Below are 24,741 nucleotides of genomic sequence, written 5' to 3' on the forward strand. Positions count from 1 at the left end.
GTCAGGGGGCTCAGGCTGTCACTGGCTCTGGGGTGTGGATAATGATGGCACAGGCTGGGCTGGAGCTGGAAGCCCTGGCTCTCCTGCAGCCTTTGTATGGGGAGGTTGTCCAGGGCCACGTGGCCAAAGATGGGGTGGTCTCGTGCATGTGTCCGCTTTGCTGTCGTGGTGTTGAGCACCCGCATGTAGCTGCACCTACGGTGCTGGGGCAGGGTGTAGCCATGAGCCATGTCACCAAAGGGGTTCATGAGGCTCCAGCTAACAGGGTGGCTGGTGGCATCCAGGAGGCAGAAGCTGAAGAAGCGGCAAAGCAGGTTGACCAGGTACCGCGGGCTCTGTTCAGCCCCACATGGGGCCATGTCTCGTTTAGCAGGTTGGCGTGGGAGACGTCCAGGGACGAGAGCCTCATGGCCGGGTCCAGCCTGGGGGGGCAGAAAGCAGCAGGGCAAAGCCCCAAAGTTTTTCTGAAATGACATCTCTGGTGTTGGGGAATCAGGAGTCCCCGTCCCCCCCACACCCCATGCCTGAGCTGTCCAGTGTCTGCGGTGTCCCTGAGCAGCCAGAGAGCAGGCTGTGTGGGCAGTGCCAATCCAAAGTGGGATACTGCCATTGGCATCACGAGCCCCTGAGCCTGGGGCCCAGATGGGGTGAGGAACAGGGCCAGCTGGCCAGTCTGTGGGCCTTCCAGTGACTCGGTCCATGCCACAGTGCCCACCCAAAGGCAGACATTGACCAGATCTCAGGCATGGTGCTGGGATCCAGTGGAGGTAGGTGAAGTAGTTGGATGCCTCCAGCTGCACCCCCTTGGCCCTGGTGATGTCCCTCAAGACCTCGTACACCCCATCCTGGAGCCCTGCAGGAGGTGGTGACAGGCCCTGAGCAGTGGCAGCCCTGAATGGGGAACGTGGCTGTTGGAGGCCCAGCTTGGAATCTGGGGAGGAGAGGGGACCAAGCTGACCCACTGGCATGCCAGTCTCATGAAAGGGTGCCTGCACCAATGAGCCAATCCTGTCCTGAGACCATGGGGCACATGGGAGCAGCCTGGTGGGAAATGTGGGGACCTGGAGACTCAGGGTCTGGTAGTGTTGGAGTCTGCTGGAGTTTGGTCCCAGATGGTGGGGGGGACATGCAGTGACTGTGGGGCTCAGGAGGAGGCAACCCCAGACATTGCCGTGGATGCAGAAGGCCTATCGTCAGTTGATCACGCCCGTGCTGCCCAGAAGGGCCTGGTAGAACTCTGCGTACATGTTGGTGTAGAAGTCAGAGTTGTCTGATGCCACCTGCTGTGGGAGACACAGAGCTGAAAGGCTAAGGGGAACTCCTAATGGAATAATTGATTTGCCCGCTCCTCCACCCCACCCCCTCCAAGTCAGCCGGGCCTCTGTCCGGAGGCCCCCTAGAGGGAAAAAAGGCCCTGTGTCCCATTCCTCACTCCCTGAACCAGCCTGGCCACCTGGGTGCAGGTGGTGGCTGAAGGGTGACACTTCTGTCTGTGGCTGGGTGAGAACGGCTTTGAACTAGGGTTATGAATCCACCAGCACTTTGTGCCCAGACGGTTTATGCAGTTTATGTTCATTGCAGCGCCGTGGATCTGCCAGAGATATGCGGGGTAGGGGGTCAGATTTGCAGTCAGAAAACTCTTCACTGGGAGGCAGCACTAAGGTGGCCCTTTGCCAAAGCAGCACAGGGTGGCAGCAGGGCTGAGGGAGCTCTGGGCAGCCCTACCTTACCCCACGCAAACGAAGCTGAAATCACCAGAGCTGGGTGGGGTGGTGGAGCCTGGGAGCTGGCCCAGCTGGCATTTCTCAAAGGATAGGGCACAGGCCTGTCTGATGCCAGGATCTGGGATGAGGCCAACAGCTGACACCAAGCCGTGAGCGGAGGAGGAAACCACTGCTGAAGGGGCATCTGTTCAGTGGTTGTGGGCGGGGAACTGAATCAGAGGACACAGCTGGAGACACTAAGGGGCAGGACTGGGTGTTTACTTATTATTCATAACTACAGATAGGCTTTTGAGTGTGACCTCAGGCTGGGAGTCCTTGGGGATAATGAAGTTTGGTTTGAGGATAATCAACATCCCTGGGAGGTATTTAACCCTTGAGTTACTGAGACAGACTGGACCTTGAGGGAGTCCATGGCATGGGAACACTCTCGGGCTGGTTAGTATCAATGGGGAACAGCCAGATCCATCATGGGTTAGAAGCATCATGCCAGGCACACTGTGCTCAAGGAGATGTTGCTGAATGGGGACCTATTGCCCAGCCCGTCCCACCCCGCTTAAAGCTGCCCCGGCGTGTATAATCCAGGAGATGGGAAAAGAGCTGATGAGAGCAGGGTGCAACAGCAAGAGACGTGACAAGCCCCAGGGAACGGGGGAGAGAGAGATCCGGGGAAGATGCCTCTGGCGGGTGCGGGGAGGGTGACACACTGACTGTGGAGGAGTTAGAGATGTAATACGCTGAGCAGGATGCTCCAGGAGAAGCGGGGGAGGAGGAGCAGAGCAGATGCAGGAGGCAGGTGAGCACGTAGCTAGATTGGATGGAAGATCATTGAGCCATTATTGGAGTGTCTGGAAGAGGAACTAGGATGGGGCAGTGTAGGGAAGTGGGACAGGGGTGCTGTGTGTATGGGTCTGGGGTGGTAGGGTCCATCAAGGAGGGCAGGCTATGGGCCCGGGAGAGTAGGACAGACTCTCTAAAGGTGGGTATAGGGCTGTGGGGGAGGGCAATGCCTGTGGGGCTGGGGGTAGCAGGCCCCATGTGAGGCTGGAGCTGGGAGATGTTACTGATTCCACTTGGCCAACAATGATCCCCAGACTCCCCTACCCCCCCCCGCCCTTGTCAGGTCCCCTGAGCAGTTCACTGGGGTTAACGTGGGGGCTTTCACCAGTGCTGGGTTGTGAAGAATGAAGTACCACCGGCTGGGCTGGCGCTGGAAGCCCTGCCTCTCCTGCAACCTCTGCATGGGGTAGTTCTCCACGGCCACATAGCCGTAGCTGGGATAGCCTAGTGCATGCAACCGCTTGGCTATCAAATTATTCAGCATCCCCATGTAGCCGCGCCCCCGGTGCTGGGGCAGAGTGTAGCGAGGCTCCGTGGCACCAAACGGGTATGAAGCGATTGAGCTAAACGGATAGCCAGCAGCATCCAGCAGGCAGACAATGGGGAAGTGGCAGATCAGGCTTGCCAGGTACTTCCTGCTTTTCTCGTTCCCCCCAAAGACTCATGTCTCATTCAGCAGGTCGGCATGGGAGACATCCAGGGATGAGAGTGGGGTGAAAGTAACTTAAAGGACTTGCCGGTACTCCGGAGTCCTGAGGAGGGGTGTGGCCTCCATCGGAAGAGGCGGGGCCTCCACCAGAAGAGGCGGGGCCTTTAAATCCCCAGGCCCTTTAAATCAGGATTTAAAGGGACTGGGGCTAGGGCTGTGGTAGCAGCAGCTGGGAGCCCCAAGCCCTTTAATCACCCCCTGAGCTCCCAGCTGCAGAGGTGTCTGGGAGCCCTGGGGTTCGGGGGCGATTTAAAGGGGGCGATTTAAAGGGCCTGGGGCTCTAGCTGCTGCTACCGCAGCGGAGCCCCAGGCCCTTTAAATTGCCGCCGGAGCCCCGGGGTAGTGGCAGTGGGGCTCCGGCTGCCACTACCCTCCAGAGCCCTTTAAATCATCTCTGGAGCCCTGCTGTTGGAGCCCTGGGGTAGAGGCGGCAGGTCTCCGGTGGCTATTTAAAGGGCCCGGGGTGGTAGAGGCAGCGGGAGCCCCGAACCCTTTCAATAGCCACCAGAGCCCTGCCGCCGCTACCCCAGGGCTCCGGCAGGCTCCGGGGGCTATTTAAAGGGCCCGTGCCCTTTAAATTGTCCCCGGATCCCTGGGGTAGCGGCAGTGGGGCTTCAGTGGCGATTTAAAGGGCCCGGGGTGGTAGCGGCGGCAGGAGCCCTGGGCCCTTTAAATCGCCACCCGAGCCCCACTGCCGCTACCCCAGGGCTCTGGCAGCAGGGCTCTGGCGGCAATTTAAAGGGCCCTGGGCTCTAGCCCTTTAAATTGCTGCCTCAGGAAGCTGGTCCACCCCGGTATGGCGCACCAGCTCTTGCCGGCAGGGGTGGCAGGTTTGTAGAAATTTTGGTGGTGCCCAGAACCTGCCCATGCCCAAACTCTGCCCCCCGCCAACTCCACCCCCCACCTGCCCAAGGCTCTGGGAGGGTGTTTGGGTGGGGGAGGAGGTCTGGGGTGCAGGCCCTGGGCTGGGGCAGGGGACTGGGGTGTAGGAGGGGTGCAGGGTGCAGGCTCTGGGAGGGAGTTTAGGAATGGGAGGGAGTGCGGAGGGAGGGGGTGCAGGTTCTGGGAGGGAGTTTGGGGATAAGAGGGGGTGCAGAGGGAGGGGGTGCAGGTGTGAGGGGTGTGGGGTGAGGCTGGGGGTGGATTTGGGGTGTGGCTGGGGATGAGGGGTTTGGGGTGTGGGAGGGGACTCAGGGCTGAGGCAGAGGGTTAGGGTGCATGGGGATGAGGGCTCTGGCTGGGGCTGGAGATGAGGGGTTTGGGGTGTTGGAGAGGCTCAGGGCTAGGACAGAGGGTTGGGGTGCGGGGGGATGAGGGCTCTGGCTGGGGGTGTGGGCTCTGGGGTGGGGCAGGGCTGGGGATGAGTTTGGGGTGCAGGCAGGCTGCCCTGGGACTGGAGCCAGAGAGGAGGACTCCCCCCAGCCCTCTCCCTGCCGGCAGCAGCGAGCTCTGGGGTAGGGACCCCCTTCTCCCCCCCGGCAGTACACTCACCTCCCCACTGTCACTGCACGTGCTCCTAGGGCCCCTCTCAGGTACAGGAATCCCCCTCACCTCCCCTGTGGGGGCAGCAGGTGGGGCCAAGGGGGAGACCCAGCCCCGAACATTCGTGGAGCCGGGCCCCCGGACCCTCAATATTGCTGGAGCCGGGAGGAGTCAGAGAGGGGGAGAGTGTTCCATTTTCTTGCCGGTCCTCCGTACCGGCCCGTACTGGCTTACTTTCACCTCTGGACAAGAGCCTCATGGCCGGGTCCAGCCGGGGGGGGGGGGGGGGGGGAAGGCGGAAAGCAGCAGGGCAAAGCCCCAAAGGTCAGTGATCAGAGTGACACCTCCGAATCACGAGATGGCCTTAAGATCATGAGGTTTTTTAAAATATGACACTGTGATTGCTGGTCTCCCTTGACAGCTGAACTCCCCTGCCCCCAACCCCTGGATGTGACATAATCAGTATTGCCAACACTCCCAGATTTATTATGGCGATATGGGCCTCACTGCAGAATCTCCTATGCCCATATCTGCCCATCTGCTGCCCAGCAAATCACTCTACCCCATCAGTTCTGCCCCCACACAGGCACCCATCAACTCTGTCTCCAGCCCCCGCCCCAATCCCCTCCCAGCTTCCCCTCTGCACCTCCTGGTGTTCTTCCATGCCTCCCAGCCCTGTGGGGGCTGCAGCAGGCTCCCCTCTGCCCTTCCCAGCTCTGATTGCCTGCTCTTCCCCCAGCGGGGGTGTGGGAGAAGCAGTCAATCAGACTGGGCTTCCCCTCCAGGGTAGGGGGGGATTCCCATGAAGGTCATTGTAAGATGGGCTCCAGACCTGGCCAAACTTGTGGGACTCAGGAGAGGGGGATGATAGAGCCAAGTGGAGAGGTAAGGAAGCTGCCTTGCTTGGGGGATGGGAAATGGGACACAGGGCCTTTCCCCCTAGGGGGCGCTAGCTCTGATCTGGCCCAGAACAGGGGGATCCGCTGGCTCAAGGGGTGGGGAATGGGATACGGGGCCTTTTCCCTCTTACTCATACGGTGGCAAGGCTGCCTAATATCTCTTCTAATTAGAACTGAGTGTCTCATTCCCCTTCCTGATAGAGACCCCCCCCATCCCTAAAGTGCCCCTGGGGTATCTGCCCCTTCCTGGGTCCTGGGTGAGAAACCGAGGTCTGAACAGGCTGTGGACAGGGAAGGTTCCTCTCCATCCTTGGCCAGGTGAGATGTGGTGGAGGGATGGGGGGAGCACGGTCTCTCGCTGCCCAAGCCCTGCCAGGTCTGATGGCTGATTGAAGCAGTGCCTGGTCCCCAGGGGCCACGGATGGGGCCCCATTGGTGGCACAGAAGCCATTTGCATCAGGGTTTCCTGGCAGAGGCAGGAGCTGAAGAGAGATCCCCCTCCCCATGGCTGGCCCCACCCTATGGCTATGCTCCCCAGTCCCTGCAGTGTCCCTGAAGGAGGTTGGGCTCAGTGCCAATCCCACTGAGATTCTGCTGGTGGCAACAGGACCCCATTGCCCTAGGCCCTGCATAAGGAATAGTCAGCCAGATCTTGGGCATCCCGGTTAGGGTGACCAGATGTCTCGATTTTATAGGGACAGTCCTGATATTTGGGGCTTTGTCTTATATAGGTGCCTATTACCCCCCACCCCCATCCCAATTTTTCATGCTTGCTGTTTGGTCACCCTAATCCCAGTGCCATGCTGGCCAATGCCCCCACCCCTTAAGGCTGCCTCCTTCCCTACCACACCCCCTGTGGGGCCCTGTGACACAGGCAGACACTGACCGGATCTCAAGCATGGAGCTGGGATCTGGGTGAAAATAGGTGAAGTAGCGGAACACCTCCAGCTTGATCCCCTTAGACTCGGCGCTGCAGGGGGCAGCGACTGGCCATGAGCAGTGGGGAAAGGGACTGAATGGTGGTGACAAAAGGGCCCATATGTGTGGGGAGCCCAGCCTGGCACACGGGTCGGAAGGGGCAGGAGTCTGAGCTTCCAAACCCCCAGCCCCAGCCCTCAGGGAAGAGGGTGTGGTCAGGTGAGCTGACCCCAGCCCAGCACTGGCAAGGGGCTACCCCATATGTTCCTGCCCTGCACAGGGCTTATGGGAGCAGCCTTGCAGCCTGAGGGGAGCAGAGAGCTTTGGGGCTGGCATTGTAGGGCGTGATCCTGGGGTTTGGCCCAGACAGGACATATATGTTCAGTTGCTGTGCGACTCTCCCAGACGCTTTGGGGCACGTTACCAAGGATGCGGAAGGTCTGTCCCCAGTGACAGCACCCGCACTGGCCAGCAGGGCCCAGTAGGCACCTAGGTCCTGGTAGTACACCGTGTATGTGTTGGTGTAGAAATCAGAGTCATCCGATGCCACCTGTAGGGGGAGACATACAGCCAAGACTGGAGAATTCCCAATGGAATGACTGATCTGCCTGCCCCCTCTCCCCCGAGCCAGCCTGGTCCCTGCCCTGGGCCCCCCTAGAAGAGAAGGGCTGTGTGTCCCATTCCCAGCCCCCAAGCCAGGTTGGCTCCACCCTGTGGCCCCCTGAAGAGGAAGGGTCCCGAATCCCAGACCCTGTTTCCTCCCTGGGCCAATCTGGCCCCCGTCCTGGGGTCACCTAGTGAGGAAAGGCCTCGGGTCCCATTCTACATCCTTCGGAGCCATCCAGTTCCCCAGGTGCAGCGCAGTGGCTGCGGGGCGTCACCTCTCTGCGTGGCCGGGTGAAGACGACTTTGAAGTCAGGCCATGAATCCACCAGCACCTCCTGCGCAGTCGGGTCCCCCACTTTATGGTCATCACAGTGCCATAGACCTGCCAAAGACATGGAGGTGGTGGGGGTCAGAGCTGGGGAAGGGGCAGCAATTCCCACTCCCACAACTCTGTTTGGAGCCACCCACTATTTATTGGGGGGTTTCAGCATCTCATAATCTTCTGCACATTAGGTGGGGTTTTGCCCTTCTCCAACATGGCCTCCCTCTCCCATCCCTGCCAATGGGGCTGACACCACAGGCTGCCCTTAGTCAAGATGGCCACCACCTCACAATGATTTCAGGGGGCTGAGGTCTGGGAAGATGGCTGCCCCAGGCTCTGGGTACCAGAGATGGGCGGGCAGGGGAATGTGAGGAGCAGCAAGGAGAGGCAATTGGGGAGCGAGTGGGGGGATGTGGGGGATGCTAGGGGTTGGGGTGAGGGGCAAGGAGAGGGCAGGAATGTGGAGGGGAGAGATATGAGGAAGGGAGTATGAGGGACAAGGGCCGGGGCGGGGCCTGTCTCTAACCACCACCCCGGGTTTACTCTCCTGATTTAGGGGTCTGACTCCTTATTTGTGGGTCCTGGCCTGGTATCGCAGGGGAGACCCTGAGTGTGGAGGAGGGGGGACAAAGGGGCTGGTGACCCCCACACACACTTGAGCCATGTGATGACATGGAATCATGGAGGGAGTAACAGCTACCCAGGTCTTTGATTGGCTGGCACGGAGCCTGCCCATGCAGTGACTGGCTGGCACAGAGCCTGCCTGTGCTGTAACTGTTTGATATGGAGCCAATCTGCACTGTGATTGGCTGGGGAGGTCCTAGCGGCTACCCTGAGTGAGCAGCAGGAATTTGCTGGATTTGGAGTTTGGGAGACAGTAGATGTGAGTATGGAGGGGGAGGCTGGGAGAGCAGCCAGCACCTGGGGGGAGGATGTTGCCCCAGCCTGCCCAATCTCCACCCCATCACTCTGGGGAGAGAGAACTTTGTGCCCTGCTCCCATCCCCGTCCCAGGAAGTAGCACATGGCAAAAAAGATGGGTCCTTGTCACCAGCAATGTATCGGGCAAGCGCCTCCGTAGTGTCCCCTCCAGCAGCTGCAGCTTGGCGGAGCAGGTCAGGATCAGCAACTCTGGTGTGGATGGGCCCTCGGCAGATTCCAGCAGGGATGGCACAGGGGATGCCCTGTGGGGGAGAGACCCATCAGTTCCCTGTGACCTTCCCCCCTCACCCCACCTGCCTGGTGACATGATGGGTGTCTGCAACCTTCCAAAATAACAAATGCTGTTGGTAGACCTACAATAACAAACCAGTCTGGTTACAACACCTGTACCCACCAGAGACCCTACAATAACCACCCCAATGGTTATATTCTCAGTGCAGCATTTCCTGTGGATTTTCCTCTCCTCCTAAGTATCAGCAGTTAATGTTTCAGCTTTTCAATCTAAAAATCACTTTTGATGAGAATTTGCACAAGTGGCACTTGGATGTTCCCAGAGCTCAAGGAGTGGCAGGTCAGCACCTCAACTGAGTCTAATTTCTCTTGTAAGGGGCAACAAATCTTCGCATATTTTCCCACAATTTGCTAAACTGTGTTTGTGAGAGTCAAAACCCTACAATACCATACCAGTCTGGGTGCTTCTCACTTGCTCACCATAGACCCTACAATAGAATCATAGAATCATAGAATATTGGGGTTGGAAGGGACCTCAGGAGGTCATCTAATCCAACCCCCTGATCAAAGCAGGACCAATCCCCAACTAAATCATCCCAGCCAGGGCTTTGTCAAGCCTGACCTTAAAAACTTCTAAGGAAGGAGATTCCACCACTTCCCTAGGTAACCCATTCCAGTGCTTCACCACCCTCCTAGTGAAAAAGTTTTTCCTAATAGCCAACCTAAACCTCCTCTACTGCAACTTGAGACCATTACTCCCTGTTCTGTCATCTGGTACCACTGAGAACAGTCTAGATCCATCCTCTTTGGAATTCCCCTTCAGGTAGATGAAAGCAGCTATCAAATCCCCCCTCATTCTTCTATTCTGCAGACTAAATAATCCCAGTTCCTTCAGCCTCTCCTCCTAAATTATGTGCTCCAGCCCCCTAATCATTTTTGTTGTCCTCCACTAGACTCTTTCCAATTTTTTCACATCCTTCTTGTAGTGTGGGGCCCAAAACTGGACACAGTACTCCAGATGAGGCCTGACCAATGCCGCATAGAGGGGAATGATCACGTCCCTTGGTCTGCTGGCAATGCTCCTACTTATACAGCCAATAATGCTGTTAGCCTTCTTGGCAACAAGGGCACACTGTTGACTCATATCCAGCTTCTCGTCCACTGTAACCCCTAGGTCCTTTTCTGCAGAACTGCTCCCTAGCCATTCGGTCCCTAATCTGTAGCAGTGCATGGGATTCTTCTGTCCTAAGTGCAGGACTCTGAACTTGTCCCTGTTGAACCTCATCAGATTTCTTTTGGACCAATCCTCTAATTTGTCTAGGTCCCTCTGTATCCTATCCCTACCCTCTATCGAATCTACCACTCCTCCCAGTTTGTCCTGTCTATGTCTCTGTGGCCCCAGCCATGCTGGGGCTGGTCTGTGCAGGACTCAGGTGGCCCAGGTAGCTCCCACTTACCTGGACAGTCTCTCTCTGCCAGGGTAAGGGGCAGCCCCTGTGAAGCTAGAGAGACAAGGTGTCCGTGAGGCAGTGAGGTCCCTGCCTGGCAGCAGCTGGTCCTGTCCCCGGTGGGTCTTGCTCTCCCTCAGGGGCTGCTCCAGCCTCTTATCCCTGAGTCAATGAACCGTTAACAGAGTCTGTGCCTGGCCCAGAGCTGGGGGCAGCCGCATCCCTGCAGTCACAAGGCACTCCTTCCATGGGCAGGGAGAGGTGAGATGATTTCCTGGGGCCAGCGGAGTAGAATTCTGAGGAAACATGGGCACAGCCAGGAGTGGGACATGGGCAAACCAGTTCTGCTGGTGCCCCTCTATCCTGAGTCTGACCCACAGCTTCTGCTGTCCCAGCCCTGGGCTCCCCCACTGCAGCTCCTTCCTAGCTTGCTTTTTCTGTCTATTGCTTTGATTGAGGGTTGTGTTGGGAGCCCCCAGTCTGGGCCCCTCTCCTTGGCTTCATCTTTGCCTCGGCTCTGTGTCTCTCCCAGTCCTGTCCCCGCAAGGGTTGTGTGCCCTGGGACACTCTTTCCTCGTTATACCCATGCCGTGGTCGGGATCTCGCATGGTCCATATTAGCATTGGGGAGCAGCCATGGGGTCTGGGCTGGGCAGGTTTCTACCTATGACAAGATGGAAACCCCTTGGCATGGGGCTTTCAGGGTTCGTTACCTGCCGGGATCAATGCAATCTGTATCTGCAGCAACTTGGCGTCACATTTATTATGCAGCTGGACTCCGGCATCAGAGAATCCTCAAATTGGCTTGGCAAAGCTGAGCTGAATGCAGAGATTGTGTTGGCAGCAACAACTGCCTCAATACCCCCAGCTTTGTGGGATCCATCTTGGCTCTCCTTCCTTTTGTCTCTGCGTTCCCGTGTGACTTCCTAGGATGCTGAGTCTCTGGGGTTCTCACAAACACAGTCACCTCCCTCGCACGCTGTGACTTTGTTCCAGGCTGTAGCAGAGCTGTGTCCACATCTCCTGCTCCTTTGTGTGCCAGGCAGTCAGTGCTAAGTCACTGGCAAACCATGGAGTTAACATTGCTCAGAGGTTCCACGCACCCTCCCACAATGTCGAGCCCAGCAAAACTCTCCCATCTGAAAACCAAGCAATGAGGAGTTAAGGTGCCTGCCAATGGTGCCTGCCCCTGGAGCTGCCAAAAGCCCCTGGGCTCCAGCTGTCCTCAGAGTGTAGGTGTCGCTCTACTGAATGGGGGAGGGGTTATCTGGAGCAGCTTGGCAGAGCTGTGACTGAGACAAGGTGGTTTCAGGGGGCTGTTCCACTTGGCGGAGGTGAGACCCTCTTCCTGCTCCCAGGTGTGTGATCAAAGGAAAGGTGCCTGGGTACCCTGAGAGATCCATTTCACCTCCTTATATCACTGAGTTGTGCATGTTGTGTCACTAATGGGGCACGGGGTCTCCTTGCCAGGGTGATTGTCATCAGTGAGGTGGGCATGAATGAAAGGTAAATGTGTGGTGTTAGATGGCATCATGTATCTGAGGGGGACGAGGTTGAAGGGATTGTAAAATTGAGCAGATGTGATGTGGAGCAGGATCAAGCCGTGTCTACACTGAAAACGCTGCAGCGACAGTTCTTACGCCCTCCTAGCGCTGTCTGCACGGGGACTTAGGGCGGTGTAACTTCATCCTTCTGGATGGGGATTTTTCACTGGCTCAATCTACCTCTGTAGTGTAGACCAGCCCTTGGTGTTTGTGTTCAGGGTAAGGGTAGGGAGTCCCTGTTCAATAGAGTGCACCGACAGAGTGTGAGTAAGTGTGTTATGGGTGTATCGGGGCATTGCTTCCCCCCCTTCACCACGCACACTTGGTAACAGTGGAATGGGGATAATGCTCGTTCTTTGTAATGTTTAGAACGTGTAGTTGGTCTATGACCCAAAAACTTGGTGGCTATTTATTACATGTGTAATACATGTGTAATTACATCTCCCCTCCTCCACCATCTCCTGCAACTTACAGCCCCCCTCCCCTGTCCTCCCACCAGAATTTCCACCTCACCCTCTCCTTCCCATCCCATTAAGGCATCAGCATTTTTGAAGGCAGGTGTGCACAAAAACCACTGGTAAAAGATGTGAACTTGAAGGAAAGCTGTTTTTCAGATGGCAGGTGGCTGTAGTTCAGGAACCTCTTGTTCAAATGGTCTCAAATGTGGGTCGGTAACCCTATATCAGACCCGCAGGAGGCACCCCAAATTTCAAGACTATCCAAGGAAGCATGGGGATTTCAGAGCACTTAGAAAAATTGGTTTTAAACAGAAGCCTTCTCTATTTTAACCATAGCCGACATGGCACTCAGCTGTAAAATTGTATGAAATTAATCAGCAGCAGCTGCTTTGCTATCTCCAGATCCCCAGCCTGGGACAATCCTGAAAGTACAGGGGGCTCTGAGCAGTGTGACGGGGCCCATGGATCTCGGTGTGATGGTATCCGCTGAAGGAGAGCATTGTTACCAGATGTGCCTGTTACTTTGGGGTATGGTCAATTATTAGGGTTACTCCTCGGGGGTGGGGTTCTGTAATTCTATTAATGTACTGCTTATGTCACTTGTGCGTTCATACGGAGCTCTGCTCCTTCCTTCTGCAAGTCCCCTCCCAATGGAGCCATCCTGCAGGACCTAGGTTCCTCCAGCCCTGGGTTCCTCCAGCCCAGAACCAGATAAACACAGACACACACAGACACAGACACACACGCACACACACTAACAGAGCAAGTCTGAGCAGACCGGGTCAATCAGCACTCTCAAGCTGACCCCCTTATATGTCCCTGGACTCAATAGGCCGGGCCAAGCAGCACTTTCAGCTGCCACCCTTATATGCCACAGGTTTAACACGTCCCTATCCCTACTCTCACATCACAATTGTTCTCGTAGTAACCCACTTGATGAGCAAACCCCACAGTATTTTGGGTGCTGCAGGGATCTTTAGCTTATGTAAAAGAAGCATTTCTCAGAGTAAATGGGGGAAGCTAAAAACACAAAAGCGTAAAGTTCAGAGAGAGAGAGAGAGAAGCAACCAGCTTAACCATAAAATTATTTATTGAATAATAGTGATAACTACTGTGACAAAGTTCCTCCTCTATCTTGGTGGGTCCTGCGCTTATTGGCGGATTTTCTTACCTCAGAGATTCACCGTGTGGGTTGGGGAACAGCCCAGAGACCTTCCCCTCTGGAAGAACCCACAGTCCAGGTCAATTGGGAGGTTTGGGGGGAACCCGGGCCCGCCCTCTACGCCGCATTCCAGCCCAGGGCCCTGTGAACTGCACCTGTCTATAGTGCCTCCTGTAACAGCTGCATGACAGCTACAACTCCCTGGGCTACTTCCCCATGGCCTCCTCCAAACACCTTCCTTATTCTCACCACAGGACCTTCCTCCTGGTGTCTGAGAACGCTTGTGCTCCTCAGTCCTCCAGCAGCACACCCTCTCCCTCTCACTCTCCCTCTCACTCTCAGCTCCTTTCGCCTCTTGCTCCCAGCTCCTCACACTCACACCACAAACTGAAGTGAGCTCCTTTTAAAACCCAGGTGCCCTGATTAGCCTGCCTTAATTGATTCTAGCAGCTTCTTCTTAATGGGCTCCAGGTGTCCTAATTAGCCTGCCTGCCTTAACTGGTTCTAGCAGGTTCCTGATTACTCTAGTGCAGCCCCTGCTCTGGTCACTCAGGAAACAGAAAACTACTCATCCAGTTACCAGTATATTTGCCCTCTACCAGACTCCTGTACCCCACTGGTCTGGGTCTGTCACACTACACAAGGAGAGCCTAAACCAAAACAACAGTTACATTATTAAAGGATAATACCTGAGGTAGAAAAGAAAACAGAGAGAGAGAAGAGAGAGAGGGATCTCACCCTCTCCATGGAGCTTGAACTGGTCGGGGTTCCCAGGTGATGGTGGTAGCTCAGGGTCCTGAGTGCTGGAGACAGGCAGAGCCCCCAGCACGATCAGTCAGGAGATAGAATCCCAGTGGAACTGATGCAGAGATTGGATCCATGCATCAGAACCCTTACTTGAACATAGGTAGATGTTTTTGTAGAGAAACAACAATGGTTCAAGGGAGAACACTAGATTTGTTTATGAGTAAACTGATGAGTGCTGCATTAGGGGGGCTGTGTTGGTGAGTATCTGAGTGTCTGCTGCTGGGACAGTTGGTCAGTTTGACCGTGTGCTTGATTGCTTGCTTGTTTGTTTGAAAAGTGTGAATTGGGAGTGCTTTGTTCCAGGTGGGCCTTGAGTGGGCCTGACTGGTATATAAGGGCAGTCAGCAGCGAACCAGCTGAGCGGCGAACAGCAGAGGCTAACAGAGGGAGTTTGCCTGGGAGCTGTCCGAGAGGAGGTACGCTAAGTGCTGCATTAGGGGGGCTGTGTTGGTGAGTATCTGAGTGTCTGCTGCTGGGACAGTTGGTCAGTTTGACCGTGTGCTTGATTGCTTGCTTGTTTGTTTGAAAAGTGTGAATTGGGAGTGCTTTGTTCCAGGTGGGCCTTGAGTGGGCCTGACTGGTATATAAGGGCAGTCAGCAGCGAACCAGCTGAGCGGCGAACAGCAGAGGCTAACAGAGGGAGTTTGCCTGGGAGCTGTCCGAGAGGAGGTACGCTAAGTGCTGCATTAGGGGGGCTGTGTTGGTGAGTATCTGAGTGTCTGCTGCTGGGACAGTTGGTCAGTTTGACCGTGTGCTTGATTGCTTGCTTGTTTGTTTGAAAAGTGTGAATTGGGAGTGCTTTGTTCCAGGTGGGCCTTGAGTGGGCCTGACTGGTATATAAGGGCAGTCAGCAGCGAACCAGCTGAGCGGCGAACAGCAGAGGCTAACAGAGGGAGTTTGCCTGGGAGCTGTCCGAGAGGAGGTACGCTAAGTGCTGCATTAGGGGGGCTGTGTTGGTGAGTATCTGAGTGTCTGCTGCTGGGACAGTTGGTCAGTTTGACCGTGTGCTTGATTGCTTGCTTGTTTGTTTGAAAAGTGTGAATTGGGAGTGCTTTGTTCCAGGTGGGCCTTGAGTGGGCCTGACTGGTATATAAGGGCAGTCAGCAGCGAACCAGCTGAGCGGCGAACAGCAGAGGCTAACAGAGGGAGTTTGCCTGGGAGCTGTCCGAGAGGAGGTACGCTAAGTGCTGCATTAATGGGGGCTGTGTTGGTGAGTATCTGAGTGTCTGCTGCTGGGACAGTTGGTCAGTTTGACCGTGTGCTTGATTGCTTGCTTGTTTGTTTGAAAAGTGTGAATTGGGAGTGCTTTGTTCCAGGTGGGCCTTGAGTGGGCCTGACTGGTATATAAGGGCAGTCAGCAGCGAACCAGCTGAGCGGCGAACAGCAGAGGCTAACAGAGGGAGTTTGCCTGGGAGCTGTCCGAGAGGAGGTACGCTAAGTGCTGCATTAGGGGGGCTGTGTTGGTGAGTATCTGAGTGTCTGCTGCTGGGACAGTTGGTCAGTTTGACCGTGTGCTTGATTGCTTGCTTGTTTGTTTGAAAAGTGTGAATTGGGAGTGCTTTGTTCCAGGTGGGCCTTGAGTGGGCCTGACTGGTATATAAGGGCAGTCAGCAGCGAACCAGCTGAGCGGCGAACAGCAGAGGCTAACAGAGGGAGTTTGCCTGGGAGCTGTCCGAGAGGAGGTACGCTAAGTGCTGCATCAGGGGGGCTGTGTTGGTGAGTATCTGAGTGTCTGCTGCTGGGACAGTTGGTCAGTTTGACCGTGTGCTTGATTGCTTGCTTGTTTGTTTGAAAAGTGTGAATTGGGAGTGCTTTGTTCCAGGTGGGCCTTGAGTGGGCCTGACTGGTATATAAGGGCAGTCAGCAGCGAACCAGCTGAGCGGCGAACAGCAGAGGCTAACAGAGGGAGTTTGCCTGGGAGCTGTCCGAGAGGAGGTACGCTAAGTGCTGCATTAGGGGGGCTGTGTTGGTGAGTATCTGAGTGTCTGCTGCTGGGACAGTTGGTCAGTTTGACCGTGTGCTTGATTGCTTGCTTGTTTGTTTGAAAAGTGTGAATTGGGAGTGCTTTGTTCCAGGTGGGCCTTGAGTGGGCCTGACTGGTATATAAGGGCAGTCAGCAGCGAACCAGCTGAGCGGCGAACAGCAGAGGCTAACAGAGGGAGTTTGCCTGGGAGCTGTCCGAGAGGAGGTACGCTAAGTGCTGCATTAGGGGGGCTGTGTTGGTGAGTATCTGAGTGTCTGCTGCTGGGACAGTTGGTCAGTTTGACCGTGTGCTTGATTGCTTGCTTGTTTGTTTGAAAAGTGTGAATTGGGAGTGCTTTGTTCCAGGTGGGCCTTGAGTGGGCCTGACTGGTATATAAGGGCAGTCAGCAGCGAACCAGCTGAGCGGCGAACAGCAGAGGCTAACAGAGGGAGTTTGCCTGGGAGCTGTCCGAGAGGAGGTACGCTAAGTGCTGCATTAGGGGGGCTGTGTTGGTGAGTATCTGAGTGTCTGCTGCTGGGACAGTTGGTCAGTTTGACCGTGTGCTTGATTGCTTGCTTGTTTGTTTGAAAAGTGTGAATTGGGAGTGCTTTGTTCCAGGTGGGCCTTGAGTGGGCCTGACTGGTATATAAGGGCAGTCAGCAGCGAACCAGCTGAGCGGCGAACAGCAGAGGCTAACAGAGGGAGTTTGCCTGGGAGCTCGCCTGGAGAGAGCTCACTGAGGCTTTCATCTGCAGGTTTCTCTGAGTAGTTCCTGCAACAGCTGAGGAAGCTCTTAAGAGGACAGGGATATGGAAGGTGAGCGATCAGCTGTTGTAACCTGCACAGGTTGTGCCATGTTTGTCTTTCTTCCACAGGACAGAAGCGACTTTGTCTGTACAAAGTGCAAGCTGGTCTCCATATTGGAAGAGAAGGTTCGAGGGCTGGAGAAACGAGTATCAACACTGCGTTGCATAAGGGAAAATGAAGATTTCCTGGACAGACGTCAGGAGATGCTTCTACGGCCACAATGTTCTGAAGATTCAGAGCAGGCACAGCAGGGACAGAAGGATTGTGAAGAGGTTTGGCAGCATGTGACTTCCAGAAGGAGAAAGAGGAGCGTCCATGCACCAGCAATGGAGATACAGGTGAGCAATCGTTTCCATGTTCTCTCCACAGGTACTAATGCGGAGAGTGGACTAGATGACCCATCTGAGGGAAGGGAGCAGAAGGAGACTCCACCGATTGGAAGGCAAAAGATGCACTGTCCTAGGGATGGGGGTTCCACGACCACCACTCCCAAGAGGAGGAGGAGGGTGGTGGTGGTCGGGGACTCCCTCCTCAGGGGGACTGAGTCATCTATCTGCCGCCCCGACCGGGAAAACCGAGAGGTCTGCTGCTTGCCAGGAGCTAGGATACACGATGTGACAGAGAGACTGCCGAGACTCATCAAGCCCTCGGATCGCTACCCCTTCCTGCTTCTCCATGTGGGCACCAATGATACTGCCAAGAATGACCTTGAGCGGATCACTGCAGACTACGTGGCTCTGGGAAGAAGGATAAAGGAGTTTGAGGCGCAAGTGGTGTTCTCGTCCATCCTCCCTGTGCAAGGAAAAGGCCTGGGTAGAGACCGTCGAATCGTGGAAGTCAATGAATGGCTACGCAGGTGGTGTCGGAGAGAAGGCTTTGGATTCTTCGACCATGGGATGGTGTTCCAAGAAGGAGGAGTGCTGGGCAGAGACGGGCTCCACCTAACGAAGAGAGGGAAGAGCATCTTCGCCAGCAGGCTGGCTAACCTAGTGAGGAGGGCTTTAAACTAGGTTCACCGGGGGAAGGAGACCAAAGCCCTGAGGTAAGTGGGGAAATGGGATCCTGGGAGGAAGCACAAGCAGGAGAGCGCAAGAGGGGAGGACTCCTGTCTCATGCTGAGAAAGAGGGACGATCGATGAGTTATCTTAAGTGCCTATACACAAATGCAAGAAGCCTGGGAAACAAGCAGGGAGAACTGGAAGTCCTGGCACAATCAGGGAACTATGATGCGATTGGAATAACAGAGACTTGGTGGGATAACTCACATGACTGGAGTACTGTCATGGATGGATATAAACTGTTCAGGAAGGACAGGCAGGGCAGAAAAGGTGGGGGAGTTGCGTTGTATGTAAGAGAGGAGTATGACTGCTCAGAGCTCCGATATGAAACTGCAGAAAAACCTGAGAGTCTCTGGATAAAGTTGAGAAGTGTGAGCAACAAGGGTGATGTCGTGGTTGGAGTCTGCTATAGACCACCAGACCAGGGGGATGAGGTGGATGAGGCTTTCTTCTGGCAACTAGCAGAAGTTGCTAGATCGCAGGCCCTGGTTCTCATGGGAGACTTTAATCACCCTGATATCTGCTGGGAGAGCAATACAGCGGTGCACAGACAATCCAGGAAGTTTTTGGAAAGTGTAGGGGACAATTTCCTGGTGCAAGTGCTGGAGGAACCAACTAGGGGCAGAGCTTTTCTTGACCTGCTGCTCACAAACAGGGAAGAATTAGTAGGGGAAGCAAAAGTGGATGGGAACCTGGGAGGCAGTGACCATGAGATGGTCGAGTTCAGGATCCTGACACAAGGAAGAAAGGAGAGCAGCAGAATACGGACCCTGGACTTCAGAAAAGCAGACTTTGACTCCCTCAGGGAACAGATGGGCAGGATCCCCTGGGAGAATAACATGAAGGGCAAAGGGGTCCAGGAGAGCTGGCTGTATTTTAAAGAATCCTTATTGCGGTTGCAGGAAAAAAACATCCCGATGTGTAGAAAGAATAGTAAATATGGCAGGCGACCAGCTTGGCTAAACAGTGAAATCCTTGCTGAACTTAAACGCAAAAAAGAAGCTTACAAGAAGTGGAAGATTGGACAAATGACCAGGGAGGAGTATAAAACTATTGCTCAGGCATGCAGGAATGAAATCAGGAAGGCCAAATCACACTTGGAGTTGCAGCTAGCAAGAGATGTTAAGAGTAACAAGAAAGGTTTCTTCAGGTATGTTAGCAACAAGAAGAAAGTCAAGGAAAGTGTGGGCCCCTTACTGAATGTGGGAGGCAACCTAGTGACCGAGGATGTGGAAAAAGCTAATGTACTCAATGATTTTTTTGCCTCTGTCTTCACAAACAAGGTCAGCTCCCAGACTGCTGCACTGGGCAGCACAATATGGGGAGAAGGTGACCAGCCCTATGTGGAGAAAGAAGTGGTTCGGGACTATTTAGAAAAACTGGATGTGCACAAGTCCATGGGGCCGGATGCGCTGCATCCGAGGGTGCTAAAGGAGTTGGCGGATGAGATTGCAGAGCCATTAGCCATTATTTTTGAAAACTCATGGCGAACGGGGGAGGTCCCGGATGACTGGAAAAAGGCTAATGTAGTGCCCATCTTTAAAAAAGGGAAGAAGGAGGATCCGGGGAACTACAGGCCAGTCAGCCTCACCTCAGTCCCTGGAAAAATCATGGAACAGGTCCTCAAGGAATCAATTATGAAACACTTAGAGGAGAGGAAAGTGATCAGGAACAGTCAGCATGGATTCACCAAAGGGAAGTCGTGCCTGACTAACCTAATTGCCTTCTATGATGAGATAACTGGCTCTGTGGATGAGGGGAAAGCAGTGGATGTGTTATTCCTTGACTTTAGCAAAGCTTTTGATACAGTCTCCCACAGTATTCTTGCCGCCAAGTTAAAGAAATATGGGCTGGATGAATGGACTGTAAGGTGGATAGAAAGCTGGCTAGATCGTCGGGCTCAACGGGTAGTGATCAATGGCTCCATGTCTAGTTGGCAGCCGGTTTCAAGCGGAGTGCCCCAAGGGTCGGTCCTGGGGCCGGTTTTGTTTAATATCTTTATTAATGATCTGGAGGATGGTGTGGACTGCACTCTCAGCAAGTTTGCAGATGACACTAAACTAGGAGGCGTGGTAGATACACTAGAGGGTAGGGATCGGATACAGAGGGACCTAGACAAATTAGAGGATTGGGCCAAAAAAAACCTGATGAGGTTCAACAAGGATAAGTGCAGAGTCCTGCACTTAGGACGGAAGAATCCCATGCACTGCTACAGACTAGGGACCGAATGGCTAGGTAGCAGTTCTGCAGAAAAGGACCTAGGGGTCACAGTGGACGAGAAGCTGGATATGAGTCAACAGTGTGCTCTTGTTGCCAAGAAGGCTAACGGCATTTTGGGCTGTATAAGTAGGGGCATTGCCAGCAGATCGAGGAACGTGATCGTTCCCCTTTATTCGACATTGGTGAGGCCTCATCTGGAATACTGTGTCCAATTTTGGGCCCCACACTACAAGAAGGATGTGGAAAAATTGGAAAGAGTCCAGCGGAGGGCAACAAAAATGATTAGGGGTCTGGAGCACATGACTTATGAGGAGAGGCTGAGGGAACTGGGATTGTTTAGTCTCCAGAAGAGAAGAATGAGGGGGGATTTGATAGCAGCCTTCAACTACCTGAAGGGAGGTTCCAAAGAGGATGGAGCTCGGCTGTTCTCAGTGGTGGCAGATGACAGAACAAGGAGCAATGGTCTCAAGTTGCAGTGGGGGAGGTCCAGGTTGGATATTAGGAAACACTATTTCACTAGGAGGGTGGTGAAGCACTGGAATGCGTTACCTAGGGAGGTGGTGGAGTCTCCTTCCTTGGAGGTTTTTAAGGCCCGGCTTGACAAAGCCCTGGCTGGGATGATTTAGTTGGGAATTGGTCCTGCTTTGAGCAGGGGGTTGGACTAGATGACCTCTTGAGGTCCCTTCCAACCCTGATATTCTATGATTCTATGATTCTATGACTCAAGGGTTTTCTTTAGGCTAGACCAGTGGTTCCCAAACTGGGGTTCGTGAACCCCTGGGGGTTCGTGAAAGGTTACAGGGGGTTCCCGGGAAAAAATTCCCTAATGGCGGACAGAGCTGTCCCTAGGGATCCCGGGCAGCACAGGGCCAGCAGCCTGGAGCCCCTGGACTTCCAAGAGCTAAGCAGATCAAAGCAAAACATATCTATCACACTGAGGAGATTTAAACTTCAAGACTCCTTATAAGAAATGGAAAGGGTGGTGGATATCTTTTGCTGTTTTTAAAATTAAATAGGCAGCTAGTATTGTTTTTAAAAATATTATGAAGAACAAGTTTAAGCTTTGTTGTAACGTGCGTTGTTTGCCTGGACTGTTCAAGACCTGAATGCTTGTGTAGGAGGAACGCTTTGAGTTGGCTTCTTAAATACCTTCATGCTGTTTCACATCTGATACTCCTTGATGAAACATAGAAGCCTTGTCTTATAACAGGCTTATTCAAAGTGACACAAGCTACGAAAGTGAGATCTTGGAAGACTTTTGCCATTTTCATAATGTAATAAAAATAGTGTAATGATAAATAATAATTAATAATAAATAGTGTGTAATAAACATGTCATAAAAACAAATTTAATATTTCCAAGATAACTGCTTTTATAATTTATATTCAGGTAAAGGAGAAAATCCCTGGAAATATTCATTTTCAGGAGGGGGTTCGCAAGACTTGACATTTTAGTGAAAGGGGTTCACAGGTTGTTAAAGTTTGGGAACCACCGGGCTAGACGATAGGAGCTGATCACTCTTGGCTATGGGTGGTGTTTTCTTCCAGGGAGCTCACAATGCAACTAGGCTGCTTCAATATTTTGGATATCAATCAAGTATTCATTACTTGAATTGGTCTGCTAACTGCTGAGCTGGGTGTGTGCAGGTTTAGGTTCATTAACATCTGGAGCAGAGATCCCCCATGATGCAGTGCTTCCCTGCTTTTCTGGTCCCAGAGAGAGTTCAGTGCGGTTCTCTGTTCTCCATTCTGTATGCAAATGAGATGGATCCCTGTCCCATCTTTCATGCAGATCAAAGAATCATAGAATAGAATATCAGGGTTGGAAGGGACCTCAGGAGGAGATCTACTCCAATACCCTGCTCAAAGCAGGACCAATCCCCAGACAGATTTTTACACCAGTTCCTTAAATGGCCCCCTTGAGGATTGAACTCACAACCCTGGGTTTAGCAGGCCAATGCTGAGGCTAGGGGAGTTGTCTCTGTTTTCCATTCTGTATGCTAATGGAGAATTCTTAATCTTGTCACCCTCGTCAGGAGAGGTCTAGGTGTGTCTCCCAACGCCCTTCACTGCTCTCTGCAAGACTTTTCTCTGATTGGTTTTGGTTCAAGCAGAAACTGGTGCGGGGGGGGGGGGGGTGTCTTACATCAGTCAGACAGGCTAGATGAGCCCTGGTTCCCCAAGAGCACAGAGCTGACTGGTATCAAGTCCCCCCGTTGATGGGGTGCTTGCGCTGAGCGAGTATCCCCATCACATCCTTACTCCGTGGAACCGGGTCTGATCTTCTGTCCATTGCAGCTGCCGCATCAGTCATTGTATCCAATAAACCAGCAGAACCAGATGAATTGCTAGTATAATTTGGAAACCAATGATCACCACAATGGGCTGAAGCATGATATTTAAAAGACCTGTTGCACTGGGGCTCCACCCAAGCAAAGTCTCCCACCAGGCGTGATGGCCTGTGTTTTGACCTTAATGGGAATGAGACCCATTCCCAGTGAAATGGGGGAAACCTCCTTGTAGACAGGGCCGGCTCCAGGGTTTTGGCCGCCCCAAGCAGCCAAACCAAAAAAAAAAAAAAAAAAAAAAGCCGCGATCGCTATCTGTGGCGGCAATTCGGCGGGAGTCCTTCGCTCCGAGCGGGAGTGAGGGACCGTCCGCCGAATTGCCGCCGAATACCTGGACGTGCCGCCCCTCTCCGGAGCGGCCGCCCCAAGCACCTGCTTGGTAATCTGGTGCCTGGAGCCGGCCCTGCTTGTAGAGCTCAGGATAGGCATTTAAATGTTGTACAGTCCATAGACGCACAGTAAACGTAATATCACAACTAACAATGGTGGTTGCATTACAGAAACAGCGATTAATGTAAGGCACCATGGGTTGGACCCAATGTCCATTAATCAATACGATATTGCATCTTGTCCTTACACACACACATGCTTTACCAACATGGACAATAACATACCCCTCTTCTTGGATAACATCGAAGGAACAGTGAGACTTATTCCCAGGTTGCCCATTCATCCCAACCCTTATGGCTAGTTCCAATCAAGGGAGCACATGCAGGGGCAATGTGAGAGATATTCATGCTCTCTAAGGCCTGGTCTACACTAGGCGTTTATGTCGAATTTAGCGCCGTTACATCGAATTAACCCTGCACCCGTCCACACCACGAAGCTATTTAGTTCGACATAGAGGTCTCTTAAATTCGACTTCTGTACTCCTCCCCAACGAGGGGAGTAGCGGTAAATTCGAAATGGCCATATTGAATTAGGCTAGGTGTGGATGGAAATCGACGCTAATAGCTCCGGGAGCTATCCCACAGTGCACCACTCTGTTGACGCTCTGGACAGCAGTCCGAGCTCGGATGCTCTGACCAGCCACACAGGAAAAGCCCCGGGAAAATTTGAATTCCTTTTCCTGTCTGGGCAGTTTGAATCTCATTTCCTGTTTGGACATCGTGGCGAGCTCAGCAGCACTGGCAACGATGCAGAGCTCTCCAGCAGAGATGGCCGTGCAATCTAATAGAAAGAGGGCCCCAGCATGGACTGATCGGGAAGTCTTGGATCTGATCGCTGTGTGGGGCGATGAGTCCGTGCTTTCCGAGCTGCGCTCCAAAAGACGGAATGCAAAGATCTATGAGAAGATCTCTAAAGCCATGGCAGAGAGAGGATACAGCCGGGATGCAACGCAGTGCCGCGTGAAAATCAAGGAGCTGAGACAAGGCTACCAGAAGACCAAAGAGGCAAACGGATGATCCGGATCCCAGCCCCAGACATCCCGTTTCTACGAGGCACTGCATTCCATCCTAGGTGCAGCTGCCACCACTACCTCACCACTGACCGTGGACTCTGAGGATGGGATATTGTCGACGGCCGGTTCCTCGGACATGTTAGCGGACGGGGAAGATGAGGAAGGAGATGAGGAGGACGAGGCAGTCGACAGCGCTTACAACGCTGATTTCCCCGACAGCCAGGATCTCTTCATCACCCTTACAGAGATCCCCTACCAACCGTCCCCAGCCGTTAACCCGGACACAGAATCAGGGGAAGGATCAACCAGTAAGTGTTTTAAACATCTAAACATTTATTTTTAACAGAACTGGAATATTAACAATAACAACAATGGGTTTTTCATGATTAGTTTGCCCTAGGCGCTTAACGTTTCAGTCCTGGGCAGTGCAACTATTGAAAAAAAATCTAACAATGTCCGGTTTTGCATGATTGTTCTGCCCAAGCCGCTCTACTGTTTAGTCCCTGCCAGTGCAGCTATAGTAAAATGCGGTCTACATGTCCGGGGATAGAGCAGTAATCCTCCTGGGACATCTCCACGAAGCTCTCCTGGAGGTAATTGGAAAGCCTTTGCATCAGGTTCCTGGGGAGAGCGGCCTTATTGGGTCCTCCGTGGTAGGAAACGTTTCCGCGCCAGGAGACAATCAAATACTCCGGGATCATTGCCCTGCAGAGCATGGCGGCATACGGCCCTGGTCTTTGCAGGCTTTCCCGAAGCATTCTTTCTTTATCACTGTCTGAGATCCTCATCAGGGTGATGTCGCTCATGGTGACCTGCTTTGAATTAGGTAGGGGAATGTTAGTATTGGGACTGCTTTC

At 53.6% G+C, this 24,741-nt stretch overlaps 1 pseudogene; it reads right to left on the minus strand.

Annotated features, from left to right (window-relative positions):
- Positions 1 to 1,193: 1,193 nt before the first annotated feature.
- On the minus strand, positions 1,194 to 10,338 carry LOC135877839 (glycine-N-acyltransferase-like protein 3; annotated as a pseudogene).
- Positions 10,339 to 24,741: the final 14,403 nt, after the last annotated feature.

This window comes from Emys orbicularis, chromosome 4, assembly GCF_028017835.1.
Source record: "Emys orbicularis isolate rEmyOrb1 chromosome 4, rEmyOrb1.hap1, whole genome shotgun sequence".
NCBI lineage: Eukaryota > Metazoa > Chordata > Testudines > Emydidae > Emys > Emys orbicularis.